We start from the raw sequence: 22866 nt of genomic DNA, 5'->3' as shown, positions 1-22866 counted from the left end.
GGAGGAGTAGCGAAAAAACGGAATGCTGTACTTTACAAAATGGCTACTACTGTAATGGGCGGAGTCTTAATGTAAGCTATTGATTTTAATCAGAATGATGAGAGGAATCAGGTGTACTAAGTTTCATTTCTCTAGATCAAAGGGTTCAAAAGTTATAACCATTTCAATGTTGAATTTTTGAACTGGTGGTGGCGCTATGGAGTTGGTCCTAGAGACTCAAAAATTGGTCCAATTACTATTCATTAGCATCACTAGAAGTGTACCAAATTTCATCATTTTCCTATGTTCCGTTGATAGGGCTGCCATTGACTCCCATTCGGGAAGAAGAAGAATAATAATAATAATAATAATAATAAGAAAACTAACAGATACAATAGGTGCCTTGCCCCTTCGGGGCTTGGCCCCTAAATATAGCTGCAAGCAGCAATACAGGGGCCAAGCCCTGAAGCAGCAGCAACTCTCCCCATCCCTCCCCTCCCCTGCGGAGCCAGAAGAACAAAAATAGCAGAAATTAAATATACGTGTAAATGTACATCAAGCACAGCAGCGCAGCAAGCATTTAAGCACCAACAGCAGTGCAGAGCCGCAAGAACAAAAACTGCATAAATTAAATATAAATGTAAATGAAGCACAGCGAGCATTTAAGCACCAACAGCAGTGCAGAGCCGGAAGGAATTTAAATGACAACTTTAAAGTCTTCCCACATGGGACTCGAACCCACGACCAGAATGGTTCAGGATTCTAGATACACGGTTTAGCAGATTGCACCACTCAGAGGACATACAATCACCAACTGCAGAGGAGAGCTTCAGTGTAAGAATGAGCACACAAAAGCAAGTTAACCAGATTAGCATGCTAAGATATCTTAATGCTGATGTATCTTATGGCTTATGACGTGGTACATTCAATCCTGGCAAAATAGATATCCTCGGATTCGACATGACGCAAAGAATCGATAGACAACAATTTTATGATTTTGTGACAAACAGTTCACAAGTTACAGCCTCTGAACCAATTATGGGTCGACCTCATTAAGTTTGCGACATCATAACTTTTTTTTTTCCAGTATAGCAAAAAAATCGGGGACAGTACTTTTATGCGGCTCAGTCCGAAGATCATTTGAGTACATGTTTGGACAAAATTAGACCAATTTTGAAGGAGGAGTAGCGAAAAAACTATTTTACATTCGCTCCAATATGGCGGCCAGTCACATTGTTGAAAAATAACATATGAGATATTGTTGAAATCAGCATAAGCCAAGGAATATATTGACATAAAGAAATCAAATTTCAAGCAATGTTAGCAAAAGTTATAAGCGTTTTTTCAAAAAACAATGATATCTCTGGAACACTAGGTGGCGCTGTTCTCAAACTTCTCAGGTACCTTCGGGCCATGCTGATGACGATTCATACCAAATTTGGTGAAGAAATCTCAAATAGTTTAAAAGGTATTGCAAATTATGTCAAAATTCAAAATGGCGGACACGTGGTAAATCCCATCCTGGCAAAATCAGTATCCACGGATTTGGCATGACGCAAGGAATCCATAGATACCACATTTATGATTTTATGACAAACTGTTCAAAAGTTATTGGCCAAAATAGCCATTTTCCATATCTCATGACCCATAGGTGGCGCTGTTCCCAACTTTGGCATGGACCCTCAGGTCATGGCTCCGATGAAGTGTACCAATTTTTGTTTCGATTGATCAATTTTTGGCCGAGATACAGCCTCTGAACCAATTTTGGGTCGACCTCATTAAATTTGCGACATCATAACTTTTTTTTTTCCAGTATAGCAAAAAAATCTGTTCAGTCATTTCTGTGTGGCTCAGTCCAAAGATCATTTGAGCACATGTTTGGACAAAATTGGAGCAATTTTGAAGGAGGAGTAGCGAAAAAACTGAATACTGTACTTTTCAAAATGGCTACTACTGTAATGGGTGGAGTCTTAATGTATGATATTGTTTGTGATCAGCATGATGAGAGCAATCAGGTGTACTAAGTTTCATTTTTCTAGATCAAAGGGTTCAAAAGTTATAACCATTTCAATGTTGTATTTTTGAACTGCTGGTGGCGCTATAGAGTTGGTCCTAGAGACTCAAAAATTGCTACATTTACTATTCATGGCCATCACTACAAGTGTGCCAAATTTCATCATTTTCCTACTTACGGTTCATAGGGCTGCCATAGACTCCCATTTGCGGAAGAAGAAGAATTGTTATTTTGACAATAACAATTGCTAATATAGCTGCAAGCAGCAATACAGGGGCCAAGCCCTTAAACGCACCGCAAGCAGAACAAGTATGGCGCACAGCAAGCACAGCCAGCACATCATGTACATGAAGCACAGCAAGTACTGTAAGCACTGCAGCGCAGCATATATTTAAGCACCAACAGCAGTGCGGAGCCAGAAGAACAAAAAGAGCAGAAATTGAATATACATGTAAATGTACATCAAGCACAGCAGCGCAGCAAGCATTTAAGCACCAAAAGCAGTGCAAAGCCGGAAGGAATTGAAATGACAACTTTATACAAAGTTTTAATGTTGTTCCACACAGGACTCGAACCCACGACCGGAATGATTCGAGATTCATGACATGTGGTTTAGCAACTTCCGCCACTCAGAGGACGTGAATTGGTTAGCAAGGCAACAAACACAGGCTAGCTCAACTTTGCAGACGAATATCTCGGGAATGGTAGCGAATATCAAAAATCTGTTCAGTAATTTCTGTGCGGCTCGGTCCAAAGATCATTTGATACAATTTCTGTTCAAACTGTTCAAAAGTTATTGGCCAAAATAGCCATTTTCCAGATCTCATGACCCGTAGGTGGCGCTGTTCCCAACTTTGGCATGGAACCTCAGATCATGCTTCCGATGAAGTGTACCAATTTTCGTTTTGATTGATCAAAGTTTGGCAGAGCTATAGCTTCTGAACCAATTTTGAGTCGACCATGTTAAGTTTGCCACATCATAACTTTTTTTTTTCCAGTATAGCAAAAAATTCTGTTCAGTCATTTCTATGCGGATCAGTCCGAAGATCATTTGAGCACATGTTTGGACAAAATTGGACAAAATTTGAAGGAGGAGTAGCGAAAAAACTGTTTTTCATTTGTTCCAATATGGCGGATAGTCACATTGTTGGAAAATGACAAATGAGATATCGACGGAATCGGCATAAGCCAAGGAAAATAATGAAGCAAAGAACTCAAAATTTGAACAATTTTTTCAAAAAGTTATAAGCGTTTTTGCAAAAGACCTTATATCTCTGGAACACTAGGTGGCGCTGTGTTCAGTCTTCTCATGTACCTTCAGGGAATTGTGTCAATCATCCATACTAAATTTTGTGAAGATATGTCAAATAGTTTAAAAGTTATTGCAAATTATGACAAAATTCAAAATGGCGGACACGTGGTACATCCCATCCTGGCAAAATCGGTATCCATGGATTCGGCATGACCCAAGGAATCCATAGATACCACATTTATGATTTTCTGACAAACTGTTCAAAAGTTATTGACCAAAATAGCTATTTTCCATATCTCATGACCTGTAGGTGGCGCTGTTCCCAACTTTGGCAAGGTCCCTCAAACCATGCTTCCAATCAAGTGTACCAATTTTTGTTTCGATTGATCAAACTTTGGCCGAGATACAGCCTCTACACCAATTTTGGGTCAACCTCATTAAGTTTGCGACATCATAACTTTTGAACAAAGATGAATAAAAAAATCTGTTCAGTCATTTCTATGCGGCTCAGTCCAAAGATCATTTGAGCAAATTTTGGACAAAATTGGACAAATTTTGAAGGAGGAGTAGCGAAAAAACGGAATACTGTACTTTACAAAATGGCTACTACTGTAATGGGCGGAGTCTTAATGTAAGCTATTGATTTTGATCACCATGATGAGATGAATCAAGTGTACTAAGTTTTATTTCTCTAGATCAAAGGGTTCAAAAGTTATAACCATTTCAATGTTGAATTTTTGAACTGGTGGTGGCGCTATAGAGTTGGTCCTAGAGACACCAAATTTGGTCCAATTACTATTCATGGCTATCTCTACAACTGTGCCAAATTTCATCATTTTCCTATGTACGGTTCATAGGGCTGCCATAGACTTCCATTGGCGGAAGAAGAAGAAGAAGAAGAATAATAATAATAATAATAAGAAAACTAACAGATACAATAGGTGCCTTGCCCCTTCGGGGCTTGGCCCCTAAATATAGCTGCAAGCAGCAATACAGGGGCCAAGCCGCTGTAGCACAGTAGGGCTGTAGCGCAATGCGGAGCCAGAAGAGCAAAAACAGCAGAAATAGAATGTACATGAAGAACAGATGGGTTCAGAGGTACAGATAGGATGAAATCAAAATGAACAAAAGTTCTGATGAGAACAAACACAGAATGTAGAAAAAAACACATTTCTAATCCCAGTGTTAGAAACATTAGTACAGCTTTTACCCAGATAATAAAGGAGTTGAAATGACAATTTTATACACAAATTCCAAAGTCGCCCCACACTGGTCTCGAACCCACGACCGGAACGGTTCGGGATTCATGACGCATGGTTGAACAGATTGCGCCACCCAGAGGACTTGTTTTACCAAGCTTCAGAGCAGAGGCTTCAGTGTAAGAATAAGCACACAAAATCATGTTAACGAGATTAGCATGCTAAGCTAGCTTAATGCTAATATAGCTTATGGTTATCCTGATAGCTTAAGAGCCACATTAGAAAGAATGGCATCTGGTTAGCATGCTAACCAATTATTATGCTAAGGTAACTAGCATAAGGCAACAAACACAGGCTAGGTCAACTTCGGAGACGAATATCTCGGGAACGGTAGTGAATATCAAAAATCTGTTCAGTCATTTCTGTGCGGCTCGGTCTAAAGAACATCTGATAAAATTTTGGACAAAATTGAGCAAGATTTTAAGGAGGAGTAGCGAAAAAACTGTTTTTCATTTGCTCCAATATGGCGGATAGTCACATTGTTGGAAAATGACAAATGAGATATCGACGGAATCGGCATAAGCCAAGGAACATAATGACGTAAAGAAATCAAAATTTGAACAATGTTTTCAAAAGTTATAAGCGTTTTTGCAAAATACCTTATATCTCTGGAACACTAGGTGGCGCTGTGTTTAGTCTTCTCATGTACCTTCAGGGCATTGTGTCGATCATCCATACTAAATTTTGTGAAGATATGTCAAATAGTTTAAAAGTTATTGCAAATTATGACAAAATTCAAAATGGCGGACACGTGGTACATCCCATCCTGGCAAAATCGGGATCCCCGGATTTGGCTTGACGCAAGGAATCCATAGATACCACATTTATGATTTTATGACAAACTGTTCAAAAGTTATTGGCCAAAATAGCCATTTTCCATATCTCATGACCCGTAGGTGGCGCTGTTCCCAACTTTGGCATGGAACCTCAGATCAAGCTTCTGATGAAGTGTACCAATTTTTGTTTCGATTGATCAAATTTTGGCCGAGATACAGCCTCTTAGCCAATTTAGGGTGGACCTCGTCAAGTTTGTGACATCATAGCTTTTGAACAAAGATGAATAAAAAAAAATGGTTCAGTCATTTCTGTGCGGCTCAGTCCAAAGATCATTTGAGCTAATTTTGGACAAAATTGGAGAAATTTTGAAGGAGGAGTAGAGAAAAAACTGAATACTGTACTTTTCAAAATGGCTACTACTGTAATGGGCGGAGTCTTAATGTAAGCTATTGATTGTGATCACCATGATGAGAGGAATCAGGTGTACTAAGTTTTATTTCTCTAGATCAAAGGGTTCAAAAGTTATAACAATTTCAATGTTGAATTTTTGAACTGGTGGTGGCGCTATGGAGTTGGTCCTAGAGACAAAAAAATTGGTCCAAATACTATTCATTACAATCACTAGAAGTGTACCAAATTTCATCATTTTCCTATGTTCCGTTGATAGGGCTGCCATTGACTCCCATTCGGGAAGAAGAAGAATAATAATAAATATAGCTGCAAGCAGCAATACAGGGGCCAAGCCGCTGTAGCACAGTAGGGCTGTAGCGCAATGCGGAGCCAGAAGAGCAAAAACAGCAGAAATAGAATGTACATGAAGAACAGATGGGTTCAGAGGTACAGATAGGATGAAATCAAAATGAACAAAAGTTCTGATGAGAACAAACACAGAATGTAGAAAAAAACACATTTCTAATCCCAGTGTTAGAAACATTAGTACAGCTTTTACCCAGATGATAAAGGAGTTGAAATGACAATTTTATACACAAATTCCAAAGTCACCCCACACTGGTCTCGAACCCACGACCGGAACGGTTCGGGATTCATGACGCATGGTTGAACAGATTGCGCCACTCAGAGGACATGTTTTATAAAGCTGCAGAGGAGAGGCTTCAGTGTAAGAATAAGCACACAAAATCATGTTAACGAGATTAGCATGCTAAGCTAGCTTAATGCTAATGTAGCTTATGGTTATCCTGATAGCTGAAGAGCCACATTAGAAAGAATGGCATCTGGTTAGCATGCTAACCAATTATTATGCTAAGTTAACTAGCATAAGGCAAAAAATGCAGGCTAGGTCAACTTCGGAGATGAATATCTCGGGAACGGTAGCAAATATAAAAAATCTGTTCAGTCATTTCTGTGCGGCTCAGTCCAAAGAACATCTGATCAAATTTTGGACAAAATTGAACAAGATTTGAAGGAGGAGTAGCGAAAAAACTGTTTTTCATTTGTTCCAATATGGCGGACAGTCACATTGTTGGAAAATGACAAATGAGATATCGACGGAATTGGCATAAGCCAAGGAACATAATGACGTAAAGAAATCAAAATTTGAACAATGTTTTCAAAAGTTATAAGCGTTTTTGCAAAATACCTTATATCTCTGGAACACTAGGTGGCGCTGTGTTCAATCTTCTCATGTACCTTCAAAGCCTTGTGTTGATCATCCATACAAAATTTTGTGAAGATATGTCAAATAGTTTAAAAGTTATTGCAAATTATGACAAAATTCAAAATGGCGGACACGTGGTACATCCTATCCTGGCAAAATTGATATCCACGGATTCGGCATGACCCAAGGAATCCATAGATACCACATTTGTGATTTTCTGACAAACTGTTCAAAAGTTATTGACCAAAATAGCAATTTTTCATATCTCATGACCCGTAGGTGGCGCTGTTCCCAACTTTGGCATGGAACCTCAGATCATGCTTCCGGTGAAGTGTACCAATTTTCGTTTCGATTGATCCAATTTTGGCCGAGATACAGCCTCTTAGCCAATTTTGGGTGGACCTCGTTAAGTTTGCGACACCATAACTTTTGAACAAAGATGAATAAAAAAAATCTGTTCAGTCATTTCTGTGCGGCTTAGTCCAAAGATCATTTGAGCAAATGTTGGACAAAATTGGAGAAATTTTGAAGGAGGAGTAGCGAAAAAACTGAATACTGTACTTTTCAAAATGGCCACTACTGTAATGGGCGGAGTCTTAATGTAATGTATTGATTGTGATCAGAATGATGAGAGGAATCAGGTGTACTAAGTTTCATTTCTCTAGATCAAAGGGTTCAAAAGTTATAACCATTTCAATGTTGAATTTATGAACTGGTGGTGGCGCTATGGAGTTGGTCCTAGAGACTCAAAAATTGGTCCAATTACTATTCATTAGCATCACTAGAAGTGTACCAAATTTCATCATTTTCCTATTTACGGTTCATAGGGCTGCCATAGACTTCCATTGGCGGAAGAAGAAGAATAATAATAATAATAATAACTAGCATAAGGCAAAAAACACAGGCTAGGTCAACTTTGGAGACAAATATCTCGAGAACGGTAGTGAATATAAAAAATCTGTTGAGTCATTTCTCTGCGGCTCAGTCCAAAGAACATCTGATCAAATTTTGGGCAAAATTGAGCAAAATTTGAAGGAGGAGTAGCAAAAAAACTGTTTTTCATTTGCTCCAATATGGTGGACAGTCACATTGTTGGAAAATGACAAATGTGACATCGTCGGAATCTGCATCAGCCACGGAACATAATGACATAAAGAAATCAAAATTTGAACAATGTTTTCAAAAGTTATAAGCGTTTTTGCAAAATACCTTATATCTCTGGAACACTAGGTGGCGCTGTGTTCAAAGTTCTCAGGTACCTTCAGGACTTACTAATGATGATCCATACTAAATTTTGTGCTGATATGTCAAATAGTTTAAAAGATATTGCAATTTATGACACAATTCAAAGTGGCGGACACATGGTTCATCTGATCTCGAATAATTAATTAATCGGCATGACACAAGGAATCCATAGATACCACATTTATGATTTTCTGACAAACTGTTCAAATGTTATTGGCCAAAATAGTAATTTTCCAGATCTCATGACCTGTAGGTGGCGCTGTTGCCAACTTTGGCATGGACCCTCAGGTCATGGCTCCGATGAAGCGTACTAATTTTCATTTCGATTGATCGATTTTTGGCCGAGATACAGCCTCTGAACCAATTTTGGGTTGACCTCGTTAACTTTGCGACATCATAACTTTTTTTTTTCCAGTATAGCAAAAAATTCTGTTCAGTCATTTCTGTGCGGCTCAGTCCAAAGATCATTTGAGCAAATTTTGGAGAAAATTGGACAAATTTTGAAGGAGGAGTAGCGAAAAAACTGAATACTGTACTTTTCAAAATGGCCACTACTGTAATGGGCGGAGTCTTAATGTAAGGTATTGGTTGTGATCAGCATGATGAGTGGAATCAGGTGTACTAAGTTTCATGTCTCTAGATCAAAGGGTTCAAAAGTTATAACCATTTCATTGTTGAATATTTGAACTGGTGGTGGCGCTATGGAGTTGGTGCTAGAGACTCAAAAATTGGTCCAATTACTATTCATTACCATCACTAGAAGTGTGCCAAATTTCATCATTTTCCTATGTACGGTTCATAGGGCTGCCATAGACTCCCATTTGCGGAAGAAGAAGAATTGTTATTCTGACAATAACAATTGCTAATATAGCTGCAAGCAGCAATACAGGGGCCAAGCCCTGAAGCAGCAGCAACTCTCCCCATCCCTCCCCTCCCCTGCCCTGCCCTCCCCTGCCCTGCCCTCCCCTCCCCTGCCCTCCCCTCCCTGCCCCTCTCCTGCCCCCTCTGCCCCTCTCCTGCCCCCTCTGCCCCTCTCCTGCCCTTCCTTGAATTTTTGAACTGGTGGTGGCGCTATAGAGGTGGTCCTAGAGACTCTAAAATTGGTTCAATTACTATTCATTACAATCACTACAAGTGTGCTAAATTTGAAAAAACAGCTGTTTTAGTAGTACAAGTGAAAATGAACTCAATATGAAGATGTTTTATATAAATTTGCTGCATGTTATATTTATGGAGATCCTTTCTCAGATACACATCATGTGTGGAACTAAAACAACTTTTCCACCACTTAAGGCCACCGTACTTCTTCAGTCTGGACATGTGCCACACAGGAATCGAACCCACGACCGTAATGGTTCGGGATTCATGACACGTGGTTTAACAACTTGCGCCACTCAGAGGACGTAAATTTCAAAGCTGCAGAGGAGAGGCTTCAGTGTAAGAATAAGCACACAAAAACATGTTAACGAGATTAGCATGCTAAGCTAGCTTAATGCTAATGTAGTTTATGGTTATCCTGATAGCTGAAGAGCCACATTAGAAAGAATGGCATCTGGTTAGCATGCTAACCAATTATTATGCTAAGGTAACTAGCATAAGGCAACAAACACAGGCTAGGTCAACTTCGGAGATGAATATCTCGGGAACGGTAGCAAATATCAAAAATCTGTTCAGTCATTTCTGTGCGGCTCGGTCCAAAGAACATCTGATCAAATTTTGGACAAAATTGAGCAAGATTTGAAGGAGGAGTAGCGAAAAAACTGTTTTTCATTTGTTCCAATATGGCGGATAGTCACATTGTTGGAAAATGACAAATGAGATATCGACAGACTCGGCATAAGCCAAGAAACATAATGACGTAAAGAAATCAAAATTTGAACAATGTTTTCAAAAGTTATAAGCGTTTTTGAAAAAGACCCTATATCTCTGGAAGACTAGGTGGCGCTGCGTTCAATCTTCTCATGTACCTTCAGGACATTGTGTCGATGATCCATACTAAATTTTGTGAAGATATGTCAAATAGTTTAAAAGTTATTGCAAATTATGACAAAATTCAAAATGGCGGACACGTGGTACATCCCATCCTGGCAAAATCGGTATCCATGGATTCGGCATGACCCAAGGAATCCATAGATACCACATTTATGATTTTCTGACAAACTGTTCAAAAGTTATTGACCAAAATAGCTATTTTCCATATCTCATGACCTGTAGGTGGCGCTGTTCCCAACTTTGGCAAGGTCCCTCAAACCATGCTTCCAATCAAGTGTACCAATTTTTGTTTCGATTGATCAAACTTTGGCCGAGATACAGCCTCTACACCAATTTTGGGTCAACCTCATTAAGTTTGCGACATCATAACTTTTGAACAAAGATGAATAAAAAAATCTGTTCAGTCATTTCTGTGCGGCTCAGTCCAAAGATCATCTGATCAAATTTTGAACAAAATTGAGCAAGATTTGAAGGAGGAGTAGCAAAAAAACTGTTTTTCATTTGTTCCAATATGGCGGATAGTCACATTGTTGGAAAATGACAAATGAGATATCGACGGACTCGGCATAAGCCAAGGAACATAATGACGTAAAGAAATCAAAATTTGAACAATGTTTTCAAAAGTTATAAGCGTTTTTGCAAAATACCTTATATCTTTGGAACACTAGGTGGCGCTGTGTTCAATCTTCTCATGTACCTGCAGGACATTGTGTTGATGATCCATACTAAATTTTTTAAAGATATGTCAAATAGTTTAAAAGTTATTGCAAATTATGACAAAATTCAAAATGGCGGACACGTGGTACATTCCATCCTGGCAAAATCGGTATCCATGGATTCGGCATGACCCAAGGAATTCATAGATACCACATTTATGATTTTCTGACAAACTGTTCAAAAGTTATTGACCAAAATAGCTATTTTCCATATCTCATGACCTGTAGGTGGCGCTGTTCCCAACTTTGGCAAGGTCCCTCAAACCATGCTTCCAATCAAGTGTACCAATTTTTGTTTCGATTGATCAAACTTTGGCCGAGATACAGCCTCTACACCAATTTTGGGTCAACCTCATTAAGTTTGCGACATCATAACTTTTGAACAAAGATGAATAAAAAAATCTGTTCAGTCATTTCTATGCGGCTCAGTCCAAAGATCATTTGAGCAAATTTTGGACAAAATTGGACAAATTTTGAAGGAGGAGTAGCGAAAAAACGGAATACTGTACTTTACAAAATGGCTACTACTGTAATGGGCGGAGTCTTAATGTAAGCTATTGATTTTGATCACCATGATGAGATGAATCAAGTGTACTAAGTTTTATTTCTCTAGATCAAAGGGTTCAAAAGTTATAACCATTTCAATGTTGAATTTTTGAACTGGTGGTGGCGCTATAGAGTTGGTCCTAGAGACACCAAAATTGGTCCAATTACTATTCATGGCTATCTCTACAACTGTGCCAAATTTCATCATTTTCCTATGTACGGTTCATAGGGCTGCCATAGACTTCCATTGGCGGAAGAAGAAGAAGAAGAAGAATAATAATAATAATAATAATAAGAAAACTAACAGATACAATAGGTGCCTTGCCCCTTCGGGGCTTGGCCCCTAAATATAGCTGCAAGCAGCAATACAGGGGCCAAGCCCTGAAGCAGCAGCAACTCTCCCCATCCCTCCCCTCCCCTGCCCTCCCTGCCCTCCCTGCCCTCCCTGCCCTCCCTGCCCTCCCTGCCCTCCCTGCCCTCCCTGCCCTCCCTGCCCCTCTCCTGATCCCTGCCCCTCTCCTGACCCCTGCCCCTCTCCTGCCCCCTCTGCCCCTCTCCTGCCCTTCCTTGAATTTTTGAACTGGTGGTGGCGCTATAGAGGTGGTCCTAGAGACTCTAAAATTGGTTCAATTACTATTCATTACAATCACTACAAGTGTGCTAAATTTGAAAAAAACAGCTGTTTTAGTAGTACAAGTGAAAATGAACTCAATATGAAGATGTTTTATATAAATTTGCTGCATGTTATATTTATGGAGATCCTTTCTCAGATACACATCATGTGTGGAACTAAAACAACTTTTCCACCACTTAAGGCCACAGTACCTCTTCAGTCTGGACATGTGCCACACAGGAATCGAACCCACGACCGTAATGGTTCGGGATTCATGACACATGGTTTAACAACTTGCGCCACTCAGAGGACGTAAATTTCAAAGCTGCAGAGGAGAGGCTTCAGTGTAAGAATAAGCACACAAAAACATGTTAACGAGATTAGCATGCTAAGCTAGCTTAATGCTAATGTAGCTTATGGTTATCCTGATAGCTCTAGAGCCACATTAGAAAGAATGGCATCTGGTTAGCATGCTAACCAATTATTATGCTAAGGTAACTGGCATAAGGCAACATACACAGGCTAGGTCAAATTCGGAGATGAATATCTCGGGAACGGTAGCGAATATCAAAAATCTGTTCAGTCATTTCTGTGCAGCTCAGTCCAAAGAACATCTGATCAAATTTTGGACAAAATTGAGCAAGATTTGAAGGAGGAGTAGCGAAAAAACTGTTTTTCATTTGTTCCAATATGGCGGATAGTCACATTGTTGGAAAATGACAAATGAGATATCGACGGAATCGGCATAAGCCAAAGAATGTAATGACATAAAGAAATCAAAATTTGAACAATATTTACAAAAGTTATAAGCGTTTTTACAAAAGACCTTATATCTCTGGAACACTAGGTGGCGCTGTGCTCAATCTTCTCATGTACCTTCAGGACATTGTGTCGATGATCCATACTAAATTTTGTGAAGATATGTCAAATAGTTTAAAAGTTATTGCAAATTATGACAAAATTCAAAATGGCGGACACGTGGTACATCCCATCCTGGCAAAATCGGTATCCACGGATTCAGCATGACCCAAGGAATCCATAGATACCACATTTATGATTTTCTGACAAACTGTTCAAAAGTTATTGACCAAAATAGCTATTTTCCATATCTCATGACCCGTAGGTGGCGCTGTTCCCAACTTTGGCATGGTACCTTATATCAAGCTTCTGATGAAGTGTACCAATTTATGTTTCGATTGATCAAACTTTGGCCGAGATACAGCCTCTTAGCCAATTTTGGGTGGACCTCGTCAAGTTTGTGACATCATAGGTTTTGAACAAAGATGAATAAAAAAAATCTGTTCAGTCATTTCTGTGCGGCTCAGTCCAAAGATCATTTGAGCAAATTTTGGACAAAATTGGAGAAATTTTGAAGGAGGAGTAGCAAAAAAACTGAATACTGTACTTTTCAAAATGGCCACTACTGTAATGGGCGGAGTCTTAATGTAATGTATTGGTTGTGATCAGAATGATGAGAGGAATCAGGTGTACTAAGTTTCATTTCTCTAGATCAAAGGGTTCAAAAGTTATAACCATTTCAATGTTGAATTTTTGAACTGGTGGTGGCGCTATGGAGTTGGTCCTAGAGACTCAAAAATTGGTCCAATTACTATTCATTAGCATCACTAGAAGTGTACCAAATTTCATCATTTTCCTATGTTCCGTTGATAGGGCTGCCATTGACTCCCATTCGGGAAGAATAATAATAATAATAATAATAATAATAATAAGAAAACTAACAGATACAATAGGTGCCTTGCCCCTTCAGGGCTTGGCCCCTAAATATAGCTGCAAGCAGCAATACAGGGGCCAAGCCCTAAAGCAGCAGCAACTCTCCCCATCCCTCCCCTCCCCTGCCCTCCCTGCCCTCCCTGCCCTCCCTGCCCCTCTCTGCCCTCCCTGCCCCTCTCTGCCCTCCCTGCCCCTCTCTGCCCTCCCTGCCCCTCTCTGCCCTCCCTGCCCCTCTCTGCCCTCCCTGCCCCTCTCTGCCCTCCCTGCCCTCCCTGCCCTCCCTGCCCCTCTCCTGATCCCTGCCCCTCTCCTGACCCCTTTCCCTCTCCTGCCCCCTCTGCCCCTCTCCTGCCCTTCCTTGAATTTTTGAACTGGTGGTGGCGCTATAGAGGTGGTCCTAGAGACTCTAAAATTGGTCCAATTACTATTCATTACAATCACTACAAGTGTGCTAAATTTGAAAAAAAAAAAACACAGCTGTTTTAGTAGTACAAGTGAAAATGAACTCAATATGAAGATGTTTTATATAAATTTGCTGCATGTTATATTTATGGAGATCCTTTCTCAGATACACATCATGTGTGGAACTAAAACAACTTTTCCACCACTTAAGGCCACAGTACCTCTTCAGTCTGGACATGTGCCACACAGGAATCGAACCCACGACCGTAATGGTTCGGGATTCATGACACATGGTTTAACAACTTGCGCCACTCAGAGGACGTAAATTTCAAAGCTGTAGAGGAGAGGCTTCAGTGTAAGAATAAGCACACAAAAACATGTTAACGAGATTAGCATGCTAAGCTAGCTTAATGCTAATGTAGCTTATGGTTATCCTGATAGCTGAAGAGCCACATTAGAAAGAATGGCATCTGGTTAGCATGCTAACCAATTATTATGCTAAGGTAACTAGCATAAGGCAACAAACACAGGCTAGGTCAACTTCGGAGATGAATATCTCGGGAACGGTAGCAAATATCAAAAATCTGTTCAGTCATTTCTGTGCGGCTCGGTCCAAAGAACATCTGATCAAATTTTGGACAAAATTGAGCAAGATTTGAAGGAGGAGTAGCGAAAAAACTGTTTTTCATTTGTTCCAATATGGCGGATAGTCACATTGTTGGAAAATGACAAATGAGATATCAACGGACTCGGCATAAGCCAAGGAACATAATGACGTAAAGAAATCAAAATTTGAACAATGTTTTCAAAAGTTATAAGCGTTTTTGCAAAAGACCCTATATCTCTGGAACACTAGGTGGCGCTGCGTTCAATCTTCTCATGTACCTTCAGGACATTGTGTCGATGATCCATACTAAATTTTGTGAAGATATGTCAAATAGTTTAAAAGTTATTGCAAATTATGACAAAATTCAAAATGGCGGACACGTGGTACATCCAATCCTTGCAAAATTGGTATCCACGGATTCGGCATAACCCAAGGAATCCATAGATACCACATTTATGATTTTCTGACAAACTGTTCAAAAGTTATTGACCAAAATAGCTATTTTCCATATCTCATGACCCATAGGTGGCGCTGTTCCCAACTTTGGCATGGACCCTCAGACCTTGCTTCCAAACAAGTGTACCAATTTTCGTTTCGATTGATCAAACTTTGGCCGAGATACAGCCTTTACACCAATTTTGGGTCAACTTCGTTAAGTTTGCGACATCATAACTTTTGAACAAAGATGAATAAAAAAATCTGTTCAGTCATTTCTATGCGGCTCAGTCCAAAGATCATTTGAGCAAATTTTGGACAAAATTGGACAAATTTTGAAGGAGGAGTAGCGAAAAAACGGAATACTGTACTTTACAAAATGGCTACTACTGTAATGGGCGGAGTCTTAATGTAAGCTATTGATTTTGATCAGGATGATGAGCGGAATCAGGTGTACTAAGTTTTATTTCTCTAAATCAAAGGGTTCAAAAGTTATAACAATTTCAATATTGAATTTTTGAACTGGTGGTGGCGCTATGGAGTTGATCCTAGAGACTCAAAAATTGGTCCAATAACTATTCATTAGCATCACTAGACGTGTACCAAATTTCATCATTTTCCTATGTTCCGTTGATAGGGCTGCCATTGACTCCCATTCGGGAAGAATAATAATAATAATAATAATAATAATAATAAGAAAACTAACAGATACAATAGGTGCCTTGCCCCTTCGGGGCTTGGCCCCTAAATATAGCTGCAAGCAGCAATACAGGGGCCAAGCCCTGAAGCAGCAGCAACTCTCCCCATCCCTCCCCTCCCCTGCCCTGCCCTCCCCTCCCTGCCCCTCTCCTGCCCCCTCTGCCCCTCTCCTGCCCCCTCTGCCCCTCTCCTGCCCTTCCTTGAATTTTTGAACTGGTGGTGGCGCTATAGAGGTGGTCCTAGAGACTCTAAAATTGGTTCAATTACTATTCATTACAATCACTACAAGTGTGCTAAATTTGAAAAAACAGCTGTTTTAGTAGTACAAGTGAAAATGAACTCAATATGAAGATGTTTTATATAAATTTGCTGCATGTTATATTTATGGAGATCCTTTCTCAGATACACATCATGTGTGGAACTAAAACAACTTTTCCACCACTTAAGGCCACCGTACTTCTTCAGTCTGGACATGTGCCACACAGGAATCGAACCCACGACCGTAATGGTTCGGGATTCATGACACGTGGTTTAACAACTTGCGCCACTCAGAGGACGTAAATTTCAAAGCTGCAGAGGAGAGGCTTCAGTGTAAGAATAAGCACACAAAAACATGTTAACGAGATTAGCATGCTAAGCTAGCTTAATGCTAATGTAGTTTATGGTTATCCTGATAGCTGAAGAGCCACATTAGAAAGAATGGCATCTGGTTAGCATGCTAACCAATTATTATGCTAAGGTAACTAGCATAAGGCAACAAACACAGGCTAGGTCAACTTCGGAGATGAATATCTCGGGAACGGTAGCAAATATCAAAAATCTGTTCAGTCATTTCTGTGCGGCTCGGTCCAAAGAACATCTGATCAAATTTTGGACAAAATTGAGCAAGATTTGAAGGAGGAGTAGCGAAAAAAATGTTTTTCATTTGTTCCAATATGGCGGATAGTCACATTGTTGGAAAATGACAAATGAGATATCGACAGACTCGGCATAAGCCAAGAAACATAATGACGTAAAGAAATCAAAATTTGAACAATGTTTTCAAAAGTTATAAGCGTTTTTGAAAAAGACCCTATATCTCTGGAACACTAGGTGGCGCTGTGTTCAATCTTCTCATGTACCTTCAGGACATTGTGTCGATGATCCATACTACATTTTGTGAAGATATGTCAAATAGTTTAAAAGTTATTGCAAATTATGACAAAATTCAAAATGGCGGACACGTGGTACATCCCATCCTGGCAAAATCGGTATCCATGGATTCGGCATGACCCAAGGAATCCATAGATACCACATTTATGATTTTCTGACAAACTGTTCAAAAGTTATTGACCAAAATAGCTATTTTCCATATCTCATGACCTGTAGGTGGCGCTGTTCCCAACTTTGGCAAGGTCCCTCAAACCATGCTTCCAATCAAGTGTACCAATTTTTGTTTCGATTGATCAAACTTTGGCCGAGATACAGCCTCTACACCAATTTTGGGTCAACCTCATTAAGTTTGCGACATCATAACTTTTGAACAAAGATGAATAAAAAAATCTGTTCAGTCATTTCTGTGCGGCTCAGTCCAAAGATCATCTGATCAAATTTTGAACAAAATTGAGCAAGATTTGAAGGAGGAGTAGCAAAAAAACTGTTTTTCATTTGTTCCAATATGGCGGATAGTCACATTGTTGGAAAATGACAAATGAGATATCGACGGACTCGGCATAAGCCAAGGAACATAATGACGTAAAGAAATCAAAATTTGAACAATGTTTTCAAAAGTTATAAGCGTTTTTGCAAAATACCTTATATCTTTGGAACACTAGGTGGCGCTGTGTTCAATCTTCTCATGTACCTGCAGGACATTGTGTTGATGATCCATACTACATTTTGTGAAGATATGTCAAATAGTTTAAAAGTTATTGCAAATTATGACAAAATTCAAAATGGCGGACACGTGGTACATCCCATCCTGGCAAAATCGGTATCCATGGATTCGGCATGACCCAAGGAATCCATAGATACCACATTTATGATTTTCTGACAAACTGTTCAAAAGTTATTGACCAAAATAGCTATTTTCCATATCTCATGACCTGTAGGTGGCGCTGTTCCCAACTTTGGCAAGGTCCCTCAAACCATGCTTCCAATCAAGTGTACCAATTTTTGTTTCGATTGATCAAACTTTGGCCGAGATACAGCCTCTACACCAATTTTGGGTCAACCTCATTAAGTTTGCGACATCATAACTTTTGAACAAAGATGAATAAAAAAATCTGTTCAGTCATTTCTGTGCGGCTCAGTCCAAAGATCATCTGATCAAATTTTGAACAAAATTGAGCAAGATTTGAAGGAGGAGTAGCAAAAAAACTGTTTTTCATTTGTTCCAATATGGCGGATAGTCACATTGTTGGAAAATGACAAATGAGATATCGACGGACTCGGCATAAGCCAAGGAACATAATGACGTAAAGAAATCAAAATTTGAACAATGTTTTCAAAAGTTATAAGCGTTTTTGCAAAATACCTTATATCTTTGGAACACTAGGTGGCGCTGTGTTCAATCTTCTCATGTACCTGCAGGACATTGTGTTGATGATCCATACTAAATTTTTTAAAGATATGTCAAATAGTTTAAAAGTTATTGCAAATTATGACAAAATTCAAAATGGCGGACACGTGGTACATTCCATCCTGGCAAAATCGGTATCCATGGATTCGGCATGACCCAAGGAATTCATAGATACCACATTTATGATTTTCTGACAAACTGTTCAAAAGTTATTGACCAAAATAGCTATTTTCCATATCTCATGACCTGTAGGTGGCGCTGTTCCCAACTTTGGCAAGGTCCCTCAAACCATGCTTCCAATCAAGTGTACCAATTTTTGTTTCGATTGATCAAACTTTGGCCGAGATACAGCCTCTACACCAATTTTGGGTCAACCTCATTAAGTTTGCGACATCATAACTTTTGAACAAAGATGAATAAAAAAATCTGTTCAGTCATTTCTATGCGGCTCAGTCCAAAGATCATTTGAGCAAATTTTGGACAAAATTGGACAAATTTTGAAGGAGGAGTAGCGAAAAAACGGAATACTGTACTTTACAAAATGGCTACTACTGTAATGGGCGGAGTCTTAATGTAAGCTATTGATTTTGATCACCATGATGAGATGAATCAAGTGTACTAAGTTTTATTTCTCTAGATCAAAGGGTTCAAAAGTTATAACCATTTCAATGTTGAATTTTTGAACTGGTGGTGGCGCTATAGAGTTGGTCCTAGAGACACCAAATTTGGTCCAATTACTATTCATGGCTATCTCTACAACTGTGCCAAATTTCATCATTTTCCTATGTACGGTTCATAGGGCTGCCATAGACTTCCATTGGCGGAAGAAGAAGAAGAAGAAGAAGAATAATAATAATAATAAGAAAACTAACAGATACAATAGGTGCCTTGCCCCTTCGGGGCTTGGCCCCTAAATATAGCTGCAAGCAGCAATACGGGGCCAAGCCCCTGAAGGGGCTGTAGCGCAATGCGGAGCCAGAAGAGCAAAAAGAAAAATATACATGTATATTTACATGTACATACAAAATAAAAAAATATACATGTAAATGTACATCAAGCACAGCAGCGCAGCGAGCATTTAAGCACCAACAGCAGTGCAGAGCCGGAAGGAATTGAAATGACAACTTTATACAAAATTTTAAAGTTGTCCCACACAGGGCTGGAACCCACGACTGGAATGGTTCGGGAATCATGACATGTGGTTTAGCAACTTGCGCCACTCAGAGGACAAAACATGCAGAGGAGAGGCTTCAGAGTAAGATTAAGCACAAAAAGCATGTTAACCAGATTAGCATGCTAAGCTAGCTTAATGCTAATGTAGCTTATGATTAACCTGATAGCTGAAGCTGAACATTAGAAAGAATGGCATCTGGTTTGCATGCTAACCAATTATTATGCTAAGCTAACTAGCATAAGGTAACAAACACAGGCTATGTCAACTTCAGAGATGAATATCTCGGGAACGGTAGCAAATATAAAAAATCTGTTCAGTCATTTCTGTGCGGCTCAGTCCAAAGAACATCTGATCAAATTTTGGACAAAATTGAGCAAGATTTGAAGGAGGAGTAGCGAAAAAACTGTTTTTCATTTGTTCCAATATGGCGGATAGGCACATTGTTGGAAAATGACAAATGAGATATCAACGGAATCAGCATAAGCCAAGGAACATAATGATGTAAATAAATCAAAATTTGAACAATGTTTTCAAAAGTTATAAGCGTTTTTGCAAAAGAGCTAATATCTCTGGAACACTAGGTGGCGCTGTGTTCAGTCTTCTCATGTACCTTCAGGGCATTGTGTCGATCATCCATACTAAATTTTGTGAAGATATGTCAAACAGTTTAAAAGTTATTGCAAATTATGACAAAATTAAAAATGGCGGACATGTGGTTTATCCGATCTTGGATAATTCGGTATCCACGGATTCGGCATGATGCAAGGAATCCATAGATACCACATTTATGATTTTATGACAAACTGTTCAAAGGTTATTGGCCAAAATAGCAATTTTTCATATCTCATTACCCGTAGGTGGCGCTGTTTGCAACTTTGGCAAGGAACCTCAGGTCATGCTTCTGATGAACTGTACCAATTTTCGTTTCGATTGATGAATTTTTGGCTGAGATACAGCCTCTGAACCAATTTTGGGTCGACCTCGTTAACTTTGCGACATCATAACTTTTTTTTTTCCAGAAAAGCAAAAAATTCTGTTCAGTCATTTCTGTCCGGCTCAGTTCAAAGATCATTTGAGCATATGTTTGGACAAAATTAGACCAATTTTGAAGGAGGAGTAGCGAAAAAACTGAATACTGTACTTTTCAAAATGGCCTCTACTGTAATGGGCGGAGTCTTAATGTAAGATATTGGTTCTGATCAGCATGATGAGATGAATCAGGTGTACTAAGTTTCATTTTTCTAGATCAAAGGGTTCAAAAGTTATAACCATTTCAATGTTGAATTTTTGAACTGCTGGTGGCGCTATAGAGTTGGTTCTAGACACTCAAAAATTGCTACAATTACTTTTCATTAGCATCACTACAAGTTTGCGAAATTTCCTCATTTTCCTATGTACGGTTCATAGGGCTGCCATAGACTTCCATTGGCGGAAGAAGAAGAAAATTGTTATTCTGACAATAACAATTGCTAATATAGCTGCAAGCAGCAATACAGGGGCCAAGCCCTTCAAGGCACCGCAAGCAGAACAAGTATGGCGCACTGCAAGCACATCAAGCACAGCCAGCACATCATGTACAGCAACACAGCAAGTACTGTAAGCACTGCAGCGCAGCAAGCATTTAAGCACCAACAGCAGTGCGAAGCCAGAAGAACAAAAAGAGCAGAAATTTAATATACAAGTAAATGTACATCAAGCACAGCAAGTACTGTAAGCAAAGCAGCGCAGCGAGCATTTAAGCACCAACAGCAGTGCAGAGCCGGAAGGAATTGAAATGACAACTGTATAAAAAAAATTTAAGTTGTCCAACACAGGACTTGAACCCACGACTGGAATGGTTCGGGATTCATGACACTTGGTTTAGCAACTTGCGCCACTCAGAGGACACGAATTGCAAAGCTGCAGAGGAGAGGCTTCAGTGTAAGAATAAGCACAAAAAAGCATGTTAACCAGATTGGCATGCTATGCTAGTTTTGTTTATGGTTAACTTGATAGCTGAAGGGTCACATTAGAAAGAATGGCATCTGGTTAGCATGCTAATCAATTATTATGCTAAGCTAACTAGCATAAGGCAAAAAACACAGGCTAGGTCAACTTTGGAGACAAATATCTCGAGAACGGTAGTGAATATAAAAAATCTGTTGAGTCATTTCTCTGCGGCTCAGTCCAAAGAACATCTGATCAAATTTTGGGCAAAATTGAGCAAAATTTGAAGGAGGAGTAGCAAAAAAACTGTTTTTCATTTGCTCCAATATGGTGGACAGTCACATTGTTGGAAAATGACAAATGTGACATCGTCGGAATCTGCATCAGCCACGGAACATAATGACATAAAGAAATCAAAATTTGAACAATGTTTTCAAAAGTTATAAGCGTTTTTGCAAAATACCTTATATCTCTGGAACACTAGGTGGCGCTGTGTTCAAAGTTCTCAGGTACCTTCAGGACTTACTAATGATGATCCATACTAAATTTTGTGCTGATATGTCAAATAGTTTAAAAGATATTGCAATTTATGACACAATTCAAAGTGGCGGACACATGGTTCATCTGATCTCGAATAATTAATTCATCGGCATGACACAAGGAATCCATAGATACCACATTTATGATTTTCTGACAAACTGTTCAAATGTTATTGGCCAAAATAGTAATTTTCCAGATCTCATGACCTGTAGGTGGCGCTGTTGCCAACTTTGGCATGGACCCTCAGGTCATGGCTCCGATGAAGCGTACTAATTTTCATTTCGATTGATCGATTTTTGGCCGAGATACAGCCTCTGAACCAATTTTGGGTTGACCTCGTTAACTTTGCGACATCATAACTTTTTTTTTCCAGTATAGCAAAAAATTCTGTTCAGTCATTTCTGTGCGGCTCAGTCCAAAGATCATTTGAGCAAATTTTGGAGAAAATTGGACAAATTTTGAAGGAGGAGTAGCGAAAAAACTGAATACTGTACTTTTCAAAATGGCCACTACTGTAATGGGCGGAGTCTTAATGTAAGGTATTGGTTGTGATCAGCATGATGAGTGGAATCAGGTGTACTAAGTTTCATGTCTCTAGATCAAAGGGTTCAAAAGTTATAACCATTTCATTGTTGAATATTTGAACTGGTGGTGGCGCTATGGAGTTGGTGCTAGAGACTCAAAAATTGGTCCAATTACTATTCATTACCATCACTAGAAGTGTGCCAAATTTCATCATTTTCCTATGTACGGTTCATAGGGCTGCCATAGACTCCCATTTGCG

The sequence above is a fragment of the Squalius cephalus genome (assembly GCF_949319135.1).
Source record: "Squalius cephalus genome assembly, chromosome: 22".
In the NCBI taxonomy this organism is placed as follows: domain Eukaryota; kingdom Metazoa; phylum Chordata; class Actinopteri; order Cypriniformes; family Leuciscidae; genus Squalius; species Squalius cephalus.
Note: the sequence above shows the minus strand (reverse complement) of the source record.